Source organism: Rhinopithecus bieti, unplaced genomic scaffold (genome assembly GCF_001698545.2).
Source record: "Rhinopithecus bieti isolate Rb0 unplaced genomic scaffold, ASM169854v2 scaffold_10654, whole genome shotgun sequence".
Classification (NCBI taxonomy): domain Eukaryota; kingdom Metazoa; phylum Chordata; class Mammalia; order Primates; family Cercopithecidae; genus Rhinopithecus; species Rhinopithecus bieti.
In genome coordinates, this window is record NW_016806688.1 from 575911 (window position 1) to 589028 (window position 13118).

General features: G+C 42.3%; 1 protein-coding gene across 3 annotated transcripts in view; it reads right to left on the reverse strand.

Annotated features, from left to right (window-relative positions):
• AK5 (adenylate kinase 5) overlaps nt 1-13118 on the reverse strand; it is a 307026-nt gene that overhangs the window by 87971 nt on the left and 205937 nt on the right. The gene's annotated exons all lie outside the window — the stretch shown is intronic.

The following is a 13118-nucleotide window of genomic DNA, read 5'->3' on the forward strand; positions in this document are numbered from 1 at the left end:
AAAAAAAAAAAAAAAAAAAAAAAAAAAAAAAAAAAAAAAAAAAAAAAAGGATTTAACAGCGATTCCTTAGTCTCTAAGATAATGTAAGGGCAGTCTTCTAATTTTTTCTTACCTCAGTGAATACTAAACAGAATAACCCAAATTCTGGAAGAGTCATGAACCATGAAATGCTAGCATATGAGGATTTTCCTAGATTTCTATTTAAATTGGTCTGGTGACTTCCCTCTGGTTACAGGAAGTAATAGCAGGGTGGTGGGGATACAGGTGGAGCAAAAAAATTTCTTGTAGTTCTTGGAAGGGTTCACTTCACTGAGGGGCAGAATCTTAACAGGATGGAATAGTAATTTAAAAAAGAACAACCAGGCCAGATGTGGTGGCTCACATCTGTAATCCCAGCACTTTGGAAGGCCAAGGAGGGAGGGTCATTTGAGCCCAGGAGTTTGAGACTAGCCTGGGCAACATAGTGAGACCCTGCTCTACAAAAAATTTAAAAAATTAGCTGGGCAAGGTGGTGTGCGCCTGTAGTCCCAGTTACTCAGGAGGCTAAGGCTGGAGGATGACTTGGGCCTAGGAGGTTGAGGCTGCAGTGAGCCATGACTGCACCGGTACACTCTAGCCTCAATGACAGAGTGAGATCCTGTCTCAGAACACACACACACACACACACACACACACACACACACACACACACACACACACAAGAACAATCAAAATAGATCAGGCTATTTCCCCATCTTTTACTTGAAAATGAATTTTTTTTTGCACTTTCCTTATACTTTTTTTTTTTCAAACAGCAAAACATCTTACACATTAAACAATTTTAAAAAATGATAACTGGAACTATTATTTCAGTAGCACTTAGAGTGTTTTCAGCATGTGCAATCTCATCTGATCTCAGAAAAAAACTAGGAAGTAGGGAAGTTTGATGTTTCCCATTTTTCAGAGGAGGAAACTGAAGCTCAGAAAGCTTATGCAACTTGTGCAGGTTGCCCTGGTGGGTCGGGCTTCCCGATTCCGTAAGTCCAAGTTCTGCCTTCCTCCGGCTGACCTGGGTGGAGTGAGATGACACATCCGTGTATCAAGTGCAGGATGACAGAGTATGGTGAGCAGGGAGGGGCATCATTAGAAATGCTCCTGGTGTCGGATTCATTTGCTAAAAGTGGAGCTGAAGCTGGATCGTGCTTCACCAATGATCTTAAAATGAATTTTACAGGTTTTACTGGTAAACTGTGAATGAAGTTTTGAAATTTCTTGTTACTTCAGCAGGAGAATATTGAAAAATAAAAACATAACTACATTTTATCACCAGGGAGAAGGGAGACTGGTCCTTGAGAAATTTTGAGTGGTTTAAAGTAATGGGCAATTTGAAAGAAAAAAAATATGGGAAATGGTATGTAATTTAGTTACACCCCACAATTTATTCCACAGCAAGTCCCATTTCTCATTCACTGAACTACACAATTGGAGGTCTGCTTGCTGTAAAGTACTTGTATAACTGAGTAAACAGGGTTCAAAAAAATGTGGTGGATGCTAGGCTAACCTTTTTCCAGTTGTATTAAATTGCAGCTTCTCTATATAAACTGCTTTAATGGACCTAGTTCTCTAGGAGAAATGGTATTTTTCTTCTCTTATGTATAAATTGCAATATTACTGTCTCTAATAAGAAATTTTACAGAAAATTTTCTCACTGTTTTCTCTAAGTTCCTGTTTTCATCATCTCAAATATGTGTTTAACTCAACTCTCTGCCAGAAGATTATGAAACACTTTGATCTTGTCTTCAGATGCCAAATGTGGCACCATTGTTAAGAAAACCTTTGTTAGGCTGGTGGTTTAAAGGAAGGGGCAAAGTTCCCATTTTAATTTCATATAAAGTTAAAGTTGGCCATAAAGTCACGTCTGACTAGTCTTGCCAAGGAGAGTTATTTGACCTTTACCTCTTTGCTTTCTAATTCCTTGTAAAACAGAAATAAAATGGCAAAGCTGAGCTTCAGTCACTGGGAATTACAGAGCACACTGGCTTGTCTCTTACTTTTGTTAGGTACCATATATATATAAAGGTTCCATATAGAGCTATACAGATATATATATATTTGCCCTGAGCTTGTTTACATTCTGCCCCTTCTTCCACCTCCCCTCCTCCCTGAGCCTTTGGCAGTCACTTTACCCTCACCAAACTCCCCGTGAATAATCCATTTGGCTCAGAGCATGTGTGAGTGGTAAGAACAGCAACAAGAGCATTTGCTATATGCCAGGGACAGCACTAAGCACTTTACATAGATGATCTCATTTAATTGTATTGCTACTTAACTGTGTATGTGTAGAATTTGCCTTTCCAAAATCCTTCTCAAAGATGGGGCTGTCTTTTATCTTTTTGCACCCAAATGACTAACAGAGATGTGCTAAGTAAAGATTTGTAAATGATGAATATAAGAAGAAGACAGTTTCTTTTTTCAAAATACAGTAAAAATAGTGATAGAGAAGATACAGTCAGTAGATTTCTCCAGAAGGAAGAAGGGCGGAAGTAGTATCAGTGCATAGGCATTTAGAAAGGTCTAAATGTTTAAGGTCTGTAGCCGTCCAATCCTGGAAGGGTAGATTTGAAGATCCCAGCACCAGAGGTGTTCAAGTGGAGGCAGAATAACTATCTGGCAGTCAAGAGATTCTTAGACTGTGTAGGAGGTTAGATTAGGTGCTGTCTAAAGAAGCTTCTGAGGCTGGGCATGGTGGCTCATGCCTGTAATCCCAGTATTTTGAGAGGCTGAGGTGGGAGGATAGCTTGAGGCCAGGAATTTGAGGCTGCAGTGAGCTGTGATCACACCACTGCACTCCAGCCTGGGCAACAGAGTGAGACCCTGTCTCAAACAAAACAAAACAAACAAAACACTCCCCGCCCCGACAACAACAAAAAAACCCAATGCTGAGATTCTACTGCTCATGCAACAATTCAACCAATATTTATTGAGTTCTGTGGTAGACAGAATAATCCTCCCACCCCCACCAAAGATGTCCATGTCCTAATACTTGGAACTTGTGAGTATGTTACCTTACATGGCCAAAGGGATTTTGCAGATGTGGATAAGTTAAGGATCCTGAGATGGGGAGATCATCCTGGATGATCTGGGTGGGCTCAATGCAATCACAAGGGTCCTTCTAAGAAAGAGTCAAGAGGGTCAGAGTCAGAGGAGAGGTGGTGATAGAAGCAGAGGTGAGAATGATGCCACTGATGGAAGAAGTCACAAGCCAAGGGATGTGGGCAACTAGAATCTGAAAAACGCAGGGAAATGGATTTCCCCCTAGAGCCTCCAGAAGAATTGCAATCTTGCTGACACCTTGATTTTAGCCCAGTGAAAATTATTTGGGACTCCTGACTTCCAGAACTATAAGATCGTAAATGTGTGCTCTTCTATCCACCAAGTTTGTGGCAATCTGCTATGGTGATGATAGGAAATCCATACAAACTTCTACTACGTGCTAGGAACTGTTCCAGGTGCTGGGAATGGAATGGGGAGCAGTCAGTTTTGAGTCACTGAGTATATTAGGTATTTGAGTGTGTGCCAAAATCAAGATTTGCAAATGATTTTATCCATGGAAGCTTTTGGTCAAACAAAATCTCACAGGGAAGTGTAACATCTAAGACTGATATGAATGGGGCTACTACTGGGGAAGGTGGAATGGGTGGCTCCAGAGTCCTTTCTTGCTCCTCCCTCAGTGACCTCTTTGGCAGACACTATTAGATGCCCAATCTTCCTCAGTCTTCCTTTTTTTTTTTTTTTTTTGAGACAAGGTCTCACTCTGTCACCCAGGCTGGAGTGCAGTGGCATCATCTCAGCTCACTGCAACCTCTGCTACCTGGAGTCAAGTGATTCTCTCACCTCAGCCTCCTCAGTAACTGGGACCACAGGTATGTGCCACCATACCCAGCCTTTTAAAACACTTTTTAATTTTTAGTAGAGATGGTGTTTTATCATGTTGTCCAGGCTGTTCTTGAACTCCTGAGCTCAAGTGATCCACCTGCCTTGGCCTCCCAAAGTCCTGGGATTACAGGAGTGAGCCACTGTGCCCGGCCCTTCCTCTCTCTTCTTTTCTTGCAGGTAGAGCCCACTTCTCTTTCTGGATGCAGAAAATGCCACATCCTTGCATTTCCATCCTCCCTTGCATTATGGGTATGGGTCTGTGACAAAATCAGGGCCAACAGGATGTGAAAAGCAATATTTTGGGGGACTTTGGGAGAAAGATGTTTTCTCTATTAAAAAAGAGAGACACACATGGGAGAATCAGCCTCACTCTCCCATTCTGGTTTTACAAGTGGTTGTGTGAGATGCCACATTTGGATCCACCACTGCCACCCTGCAACCACAAAAGGAGGCATCCCCTAGGCGTTAAGGAGGGCAGATGGAAATAGGGAAACTGCCTAGGCCCCATGTGACCTTGTGTCTCTGCTGGACCAACTCTGGGATCATCTACCTTTAAAATGTGGGTAAGGAAGAAAATAACATTTTTAATTATTTATGACAATTTTAGCTAGGTTACTTGCAGGTGGCAGGCAGCAAGTTCACTGAATCCTGCTTAACTTATGCACAATTGCAAAATCCTTTCTTGGGTGAATACTGGTATGAGTATATAGAATTTCATTTTGGCCTGCATTTAAAAGGTACTTATCATTAATCTAATAAATAAGTTATTAAGGGTTAAGAATATTTGGAATCCATAACCTAAGCTCAGCATGCTTGTAGAGCTTTGGAGAACTCCAATTCAGCATTTTCTTAAGAATCTGGCTGCTGTACAAGGCTGATAATGTTCAATGCTCCTACAGAATATGTACACATACTGAAACTGGCAATCTTAACAGTTTTCAGGAAGGATGCATTTTGCTGCTATTCTTGCTTTTTCATTATTAATTATGATGACTTTATCTTCATTACTATCAATGTAATTTGCTGTGGGCTTTTAATGCCACCTTATGTGGCATTCCATATGTCCTTTGGCACTCCAGTGACAGATACTTCCTTTGCATTGGCAATCTTTGGGGATAGGCTTTAAGATCCACAAGTTCTATGGTTTCATACTCCATACTACTCCAGTTGCAGAAGATAAGTCTCTAACCAGCCCCAATATGCTAGTTTAATAAAGGTCAGTACTACTGCAGTGGGGAAAAGTATGAAGAAGTGAAGTAAATGGGCAGTGGAAACAATTCAGAAAGCATGTCAGTGCACTCTAAACCCTGAATGAATGTTTCTATCATCATACTATACTGGTTATAATAACAATAACTATATTTACTTTATATTATTTAATTTGCTTACCACAGAAGCCAACTGAAGGAGGTATTACCATCCCCATTTTACAGATCTAAAGCTGTGTCTTAGGGCTTAGGGGATGTGCCTCAATCACAGAGCTAGAAAGTGTGTGAGATAGAGTTTGAATTCAGGTCTGCTTGATTCCAAAATCTGGGCACCAACCTTAAAAAATGTATCTTCTAGGCCAAGTGCTGTGGCTCACACCTGTAATCCCAGCACTTTGGGAGGCTGAGGCGGGCGGATGACGAGGTCAGAAGATTGAGACCATCCTGGCTAACATGGTAAAACTGTGTCTCTACTATAAATACAAAAAAATTAGCCAGGCACGGTGACACACACCTGTAGTCCCAGGTACTCAGGAGGCTGAGGCAGGAGAATCGCTTGAACCTGGGAGGCAGAGGTTGCAGTGAGCCAAGATCGTGCCACTGCACTCCAGCCTGGGCCACAGAGTGAGACTCTGTCTCAAAAAAATATATATATCTGTATATAATATAGATATATATATATATCTTCTAAATGTGCCATAAAATAAGAAAATTCAAAATCATGAAGACAAATTATGGGGACTGGGTTGTGTTTGTGGTCATAAGGTGATTTTTACCTATAAATTCAAAACTGTGGTGGAATTACCACATAAGACTAAACTATTTGTCAAACAAATATTTTCTATTGAACACAGTTTTTGCCTATGAATATCAATCTACAAAGACACTTAAATAAATTTCCAGTCCTGTGCCTCCAATTTATTTTGTCTTCTTTATTCTTACATGCAGTACATGCTCAAGGGTTGCTGGTAAACAGATGTGTTCTTACTAATATTATTATTATTATTATTATTTGAGTGAGGGTCTCACTCTGTCATCCAGGCTGGAGTACAGTGGCATCATCTCAGCTCACTGCAACCTCTGCCTCCCAGGCTCAAGCGATCTTCCCACCTCAGCCATCTGAGTAGCTGGGATTACAGGCACATACCACCATGCCTGGCTGATTTTTGTATTTTTTGTGGAGACAGGATTTTGCCAGGTTGCCCAGGCTGCTCTCAAACTCCTGAGCTCAATTGATCCTCCTGCCTTGGCTTCACTAAGTGCTGGGAATACAGGTGTGAGCCACTGCGCCTGGCCAGGGATGCATTATTTATTGAGCTCCTGACAAGTAGTGCAACAGATGCTTTTGTAGCTCTCATTATTCTCATGCTAACACTACAAAGTAAGCTTCATTATCCTTTATCTGTAAGTGAGAAAATTAAAACTATGAGTATTTTACTTCATAGTTTTAACTCCCTTAAGGAGAGGAAAAAGGCATATTGGAAGTTACAAAACATTCTGATGTTTGTCCTTTCCTGCACCATTGTACCAAACTGCCTATGGCAGATCAATGACAATTGTAGTCTCAGATGTTCACTTTTCCCTGCATTCATGCCCCCTACAATGTCACTTTGTAGATCCTCACATCCAGAAGTGATTATTTTCCCCCCACCCTTTAACCTGTGCCAGTCTTGTTACTTGCTGTTCAGCCAATAGAATGAGCAAGAGGTTACAGTCCAAGGCTATGCTTCAAGTATCTTGCATGCTTCCATTTCCTCCCTTAGGCTCCTGCCACTGCCATGAGGACATGAGAATGAGGGACCACATGGAGCAGAGTTTGGGTCATCCCAGCTGAGGCCATCCCAGATCAGCAAGGCTCTGGCTGACCCAGCAGCTGACCACATGGATTAGTTAGGGTTCTATAAAGATACAGAACCTGTTGTTTATTTATGTCGCTGTCTATAGCTATGAGATTATTGCAAGAAATTGGCTTACACAATTGTAGGTGCTGGTTAGGTAAGTCTGAAATCCATAGGGCAGGTGGGCAGGCTGGAAACTCTTGGACAAGAGCTCTCACTGCGGGCCACAGGCAGAATTCCTTCTTCCTCTGGGAAACCTCAATCTTGTTCTAAAGGTTTTTCAATGAATTGGATGAGGCTCACCCAGGTTACTGAGGAATTCTCCTTTACTTAAAGTCAACTGATTGTAGATGTTAATCAAATCTACAAAACACCTTCACAGCAACACTTAGATTAGTATTTGATTAAATAACTGGGTACAGTAGCTTAGCAAAGTTGACACACAAAACTGTCCATCCCACTGCAGATGTGTGAGTGAGCTGAGATCAACTGAGCCCAGTCTAGATCAGTGGAACTGCTCAGCCAACCCTCCTTCCCTCCAAAAGTAACCAAGAGGAATAATAAATGGATGTTGTTTTAAGCCACTAAGATCTAGGCAGTGGCACAGCAACAGCTAACTGAATATGCAGCACTTCTTACTTTGAAACAATATCCGAAAATCCTTTAGCCCAAGGACTTTTACCCTTTCTATTTTGGCTCTCTGCTATAATTTCCCCAAGACAATGCAGAAGACAGCTACCAGGTTGGTTTCTTGAGTGACCTAGTCGAGTTCTGTGCCTCCTGGAAACGTGTTGAACTCAAAAGCCAGCCTTTATAGCTCCTGTTTGTCTTAAAAATCTCAGTACTAAGCTCCAAAGCAGGTAAAGAGAAACATTTTACTGTCTTTTGAAAAGCCTTTAGCAAAGAGTATTTGAGGACTATTTAAAGACATGGTGACATCATCTGGAAAAGCACACATTCAATCAAGTACCAAACACAAATAGATGGAGGAGCCAAGGAAACCGGCCTGCTCTTTTCTACTTCTGAAAGTCCTTCATATATAATGTGGTACAGAAAAAAGAAAACTGCCAAAAGCAGAAATGAAAGAGGCTCAGGTCAGAAAAGCAAGCATGAGAGTTAACTCTTAAAAGCTGGGAAATTCAAAATCCAGGGCTGGACCCTTGCCACTGAGTGAAGGCAGCCCTTTCCTGGGACCTGAAGCCACAGGCCTGCCTCTGAGGCACGGCTGCCAGGTACAGCTCTACAGTTGTGCACTGCACAAATATTCCTGGCTAAGGAGCTGAGTAGGGACTGAATCCAGTCACCAACCTGTGTGTCTCACTGATGCGTCTGCCAAGAGGGGGATCTTTTTCTAATGTGCACAAAAGCACCATATGGGCTAGCAGTGGCCTGACTTGAGGTGAAAGTTTATCAATTTTTTCCATATTAAATATTAAGGAAAGAGAGTACAGGGAAAAGAAGCAAAGCAGAGTTTCACTGCTTTTGCAAAAGCCACTTCAATGGTGTCAGTCAGACACTGCAACCACGTCTCCCATCCCCCCTCAAGAGTTCAAATAAACATGCCTCCATTGATAAGCCAAGGGGCTTGATGTACTAAAGTGGCCTCAGGCCAGTCCTCTAAGACCCCCTGTGACCCTACCCCAGCAATTAAGCCCCTCCCCTGTAAACATTCTGGAGCTGCTGCTGCTGGTCTTGGTCTTCACTGGCTCATAATAGAGGAACCATTCCTTTCTCGTGCTTACATGATGATACTGTTGTGAGCACCGGGTGAGGGATGATGTGGAAGGGATGATGTAAGTGCAGGGCAGGCTGACTGCTTCTGAAACCAGTCCACCTTGAGAGAGGACAGGGCTGGTCCTCCCAGATATACTGTATGAATTCAGAGCAGCCTCCTCCCCTTCTTCCCCTGAGGCTGTAAAGACCCAGAACTTCAAAGGACAGTGGGAATATTTCATAGGCTGGAATCAACACTTATCATCAATGCCTCTTCATGGTTTTTCTTTCTGTGTACTAGAATCAAAGAATTAAAAGCCTTAAAGAGGAGTAAATACGGAGAAGATTATGCCATGGATTTGACACATTAGTATATATTTTAGAAAAATATCAGGTACGAAATTACCATATGAGAACTAAGTAGACTATAAAATGTTTTATGCTCAAAACAGTTTTTACCTTTGAACATCAGCTTCACAAAAGCACATTTCTAAATCATCAGCCTTGGATTTCCAAAGTGTTTTTCCTGTTCTTTTTTTACTTATTACTGAGCAGCAGGCTCTGCACAGAACAGAAGTCTGTGGGGTGGAAAGAGAACTTCTCATTGTTGTGAATGTGTTCATTGTTGTGAGTCTGTTCACAGAAATCCTGTGAAGGAAAAATCAGGAGCCTCTACCTTACAAGGAAAGAAAGGGAGGCTTGGGGGAGGAGAGACACAAGGTCCAATGTCTCACCCCTGGTATGTAAAAGAGCTGATACCCTGACCCAGGGGATTGAACTCCAAAGACTCCATGCATTTTTCCCTATCCATGAATGAATAAATGAGGCAATTTGATATGATTTTTCTATGCAGGAGTATGTTACAATTCAGGGAGAGTTACAACTTGATGCATGTTCACATCTAAGTTAATGTGGTCCCATAGAAGCTACTGTATTTTCTTTACATTTCAGTGTCTTGCATTTATATGTTGCTTTCCACATGGAAAATATTTTCATTTCTACTACCTGCAATGCAGTGTGGTATGTTGGCAAAAGCACTAGATCCCTACCCTGGGTGCTATGGTTGCTATGGTTTGAATGTTTTGGTCCCCTCCAAAACTCATGTGTTGAAAACTGAATCCCCAGTGCAACAGTGTTAGAAGGTGGGGACCACTGGGAGGTGTTTAGATCATGAGGGCAGAGTCCTCTTAAAAAGGGCTTGTGGATGTGGGCTCTCTGCTGCCCTTCTGTGTTCCAACATGTGAGGATGTAGCAAAAAAGGCCCTCACCAGATGCTGGCACCTTGATCTTGGTTTCCAGACTCCAGAACTGTGAGGATTAAATTTTCGCTTTTTATAAATCACCTAGTCTGTGACATTTTGTTGCAGCAGCACAAAATGGGCTAAGTCACTAGGTTTGGGCCAAATTCTGCTGTGCACTCTAGTTAACATCAACGAGGTCTTTATTCAGTTTCGAGGGCATGATCTGTCCTGATCTGTCAGGTACTGTGCCCAGGACGGGGGTGCAGTGGCAGGTTAACAAACATGGTCCCTCTCCTCATGAAGCCTGGTGTCTAGCAAACTGATATTAGGTAACGATATAAATAAATGTATGTTAAACACAGGTGCATATGAAGTATAGAGTTCTAGGATAATTAAAACAGGAGCTCCGATCTGGATTGGGCTGAGGAGTAGACTCTAAGTTGGGCAAGTAGGGAAGGGAAGGAAAAGGAAGGGTAGATGGCTGGGGAGTGAAAAACACATCCCAGGAAGAGCACCAGCGGATGCAAAGAGCTGCAGGAAGAGCAGCACACGTCTTAGAGAAGCTGAAAGCAAGCCAGTCAGGCTGGGGTTCAGAGAGCTGGGAGGACAGTGCACAGAGGAATCCAGCAGAGCCTCACGGGCCATGGTGAGGCAGTCAGGTTTTATCCCAGGAGCAACAAGAAGTAAGACATCAGAGGGCTGGGAGCTGGGAAGTGGCATGATCAGTTTTGTGCTTTTTAATAAAGATCACTCGAGACTCTGTGTAAAGCATGGCCTGGAAGTTTTCCTTCCGTCTCAAGTGGGAAGAATGATGTTCACTCCATAGGGTGGCTACTAAGAGGAAACAAGAGGATCGCAAGCATTTTGTAAATTCTTGTACAAATGCAAGATGTCATTATTATATCATTTGTTTCTTAGTACGGTCAAAGCAGGAACTATTATTCATATTTTCAGAAAAGTCATATTGCTTGTTTAAAGTTATAAAGAAAGTTTGGGGTCACATCCAGTGCTAGAACCCACCCACTACTCTCACTTACTCTTCTGATACAGGCTCCACTCCACCACCTTAGAATTCTGTCTCAGCATTGGTGTAAGCAAACACTATCAAAGAGCATTCTGAGGGGAACATTTAAGGTGCATGTGTTCCCAACCACGAACGACAACTCTAGCATTCAGCCCAGTATGCAGCAGGTGAGTAAGACGTCCCGGTTAAGATGCAAAGCAAGGAAATGCAAAGTCCTAGGAAAGCTTTGGAGAAAATATCTCATCAAGCATATTACTTTTTGTTTTCTTTTTAAAGAATGTTGAGCTCAAGAGAAACTGTAGCATATTTACTTCTTTTTTTTTCACTTAATTGAGCAGTTGCCATGATAACTTAAGAACAGACAACTCATTACCTTCAATGAATTACAGCTACACATTTTTCATCTACTGAACGTTGCAGTGAACTTTTTGAAAAGGTAATCTGAGTATTGCTTTTTTCCCTGGCCTGGCATCAGCATTATCTCTTTATGGGACCCCGAAGTGGCAGCACCTCCATTTCATGAATGAGAAAACTATATCCCAGGAAGAGAGGGTTTGGACATTTCATCAGGATTCAAACCTTCCACCAGCTAACAATATTTAAGCAGTGTGCAGAGCAGGAGGGCAAGCACAGTGAGAAGCAGAGAAGCAAAGGGAAGAGGCTGCTTCCTCTTTCCAAGAACAACCATTAAGTTAGCACCCAAGTTCTTGGCAAAGAGTTCCCAGAGTCTGCCATCAGAATTTAATTCGTGAATTAGATAAAAGGTACTGGATATTCACTCTCCCTTGTTCTCCTAAATCTCTCTCTCCTCTCATTATTCCCCCTGCTTCTCCCCTGGCTGCACCTCCATCATCTCTTTTGCCCTAATAATTTAAATGCCCTCCTGACTAGCATCCCTGAAACCAGTCTCTCCACTTCAGTCCATTATCCACATGGGTGGCAATGTTATGTTTCCATGTTATTGCTCTGCTCCAAGGCTGCCAGGGACTTTACACTACTATAGTATGCAAAGTTCTTTCTGATCTGGGCCAGCCTATCCCGTAGGCTTATCTTTGCCACTGATGAGCCCATACATCCTCCTGGCTGTCCCTCAATATGCCCTGCCATCTGTTCAGCCTGTCATCTTCATCTAGAATGACCTGCCTAGCTACCTACCCAACTCATCTGATTAAAAGACTCGTTTTAAGACTGAACTCAAGTCACTCTTCTTCCCTCATTGGAACCAATCTCCCCTCCAATGTGTTCACTGAGCATGTTACATCTCTGTAACCGTGCACATCACAGCGTACTGAGACAGCCAGGTGGGAGGAGGTCCCCGTAAAAATTCCAACCGGCCTGCGCACTGGGGTGGAGCCTCCGAAAGTTGGCACCTTTTGCAGCAGGAAGAAGCCTGGCCTCTCTTCTTCCTGTGTGGAACCTGGGATTCAATCTGCCGTGTGGGAAGCACTCTAGCAGGGGACTCTGGCCTTGAGAGAGTCCCTGTTTCCCCCTTTTCTTCCTTTTCACCCATTAAAACTATCTTACCATTCAAATTGTCTGTAAGCCTGAATTTTTATGGTTGTGGGACAAAGGATCCCGTCTTTAGCTGAACTAAGCAGAAGTCCTACAACAATATTCTGTCCTATGTCAGAGTTAGTTGTGTATTTTATTCAACTTTTCATCTTTCATAGTACCTTGAATGTAAAAGGCAGAGTAAGTGGCTCCTTCCTCATTAACCCATAGCACTTTTATAATTCTCAATATACTGGACACCTATTGGACTCTGCTTAGCATCCCTCCTGCCCCTATAATGTGAGCCTGACTGCAGGTGATTGAATAAGGAGTGTACCTCAACCAAGCTTGGACAATGAGCATCCTTCCCCAGGAATTTAGACTGAAAGAGGCTGACCTCCCTGCTGGTTGTACCAGTTGGTAGATGCTTTTACTATGTAACTAGGGGAAGAAACAGGCCTATAATAAGGGAAAAAGAGAGGGAAACAGACACACAACAGAGGGAAATTCTTAATGACCTTTCCGCACTCAGTTCCACACTGTTCCTAGGGTTCAGATGCATTCCTTCTTGGATTTTTGAGAGGTCTCCAAAGGTTTACAATAAATTTACCCTTTTTTTTTTCTTTTGAAGCTAAACAGGTTTTTGTGTCTTACAACCTAAAGAATCTTTTTTTTTTTTTTTTTTTTT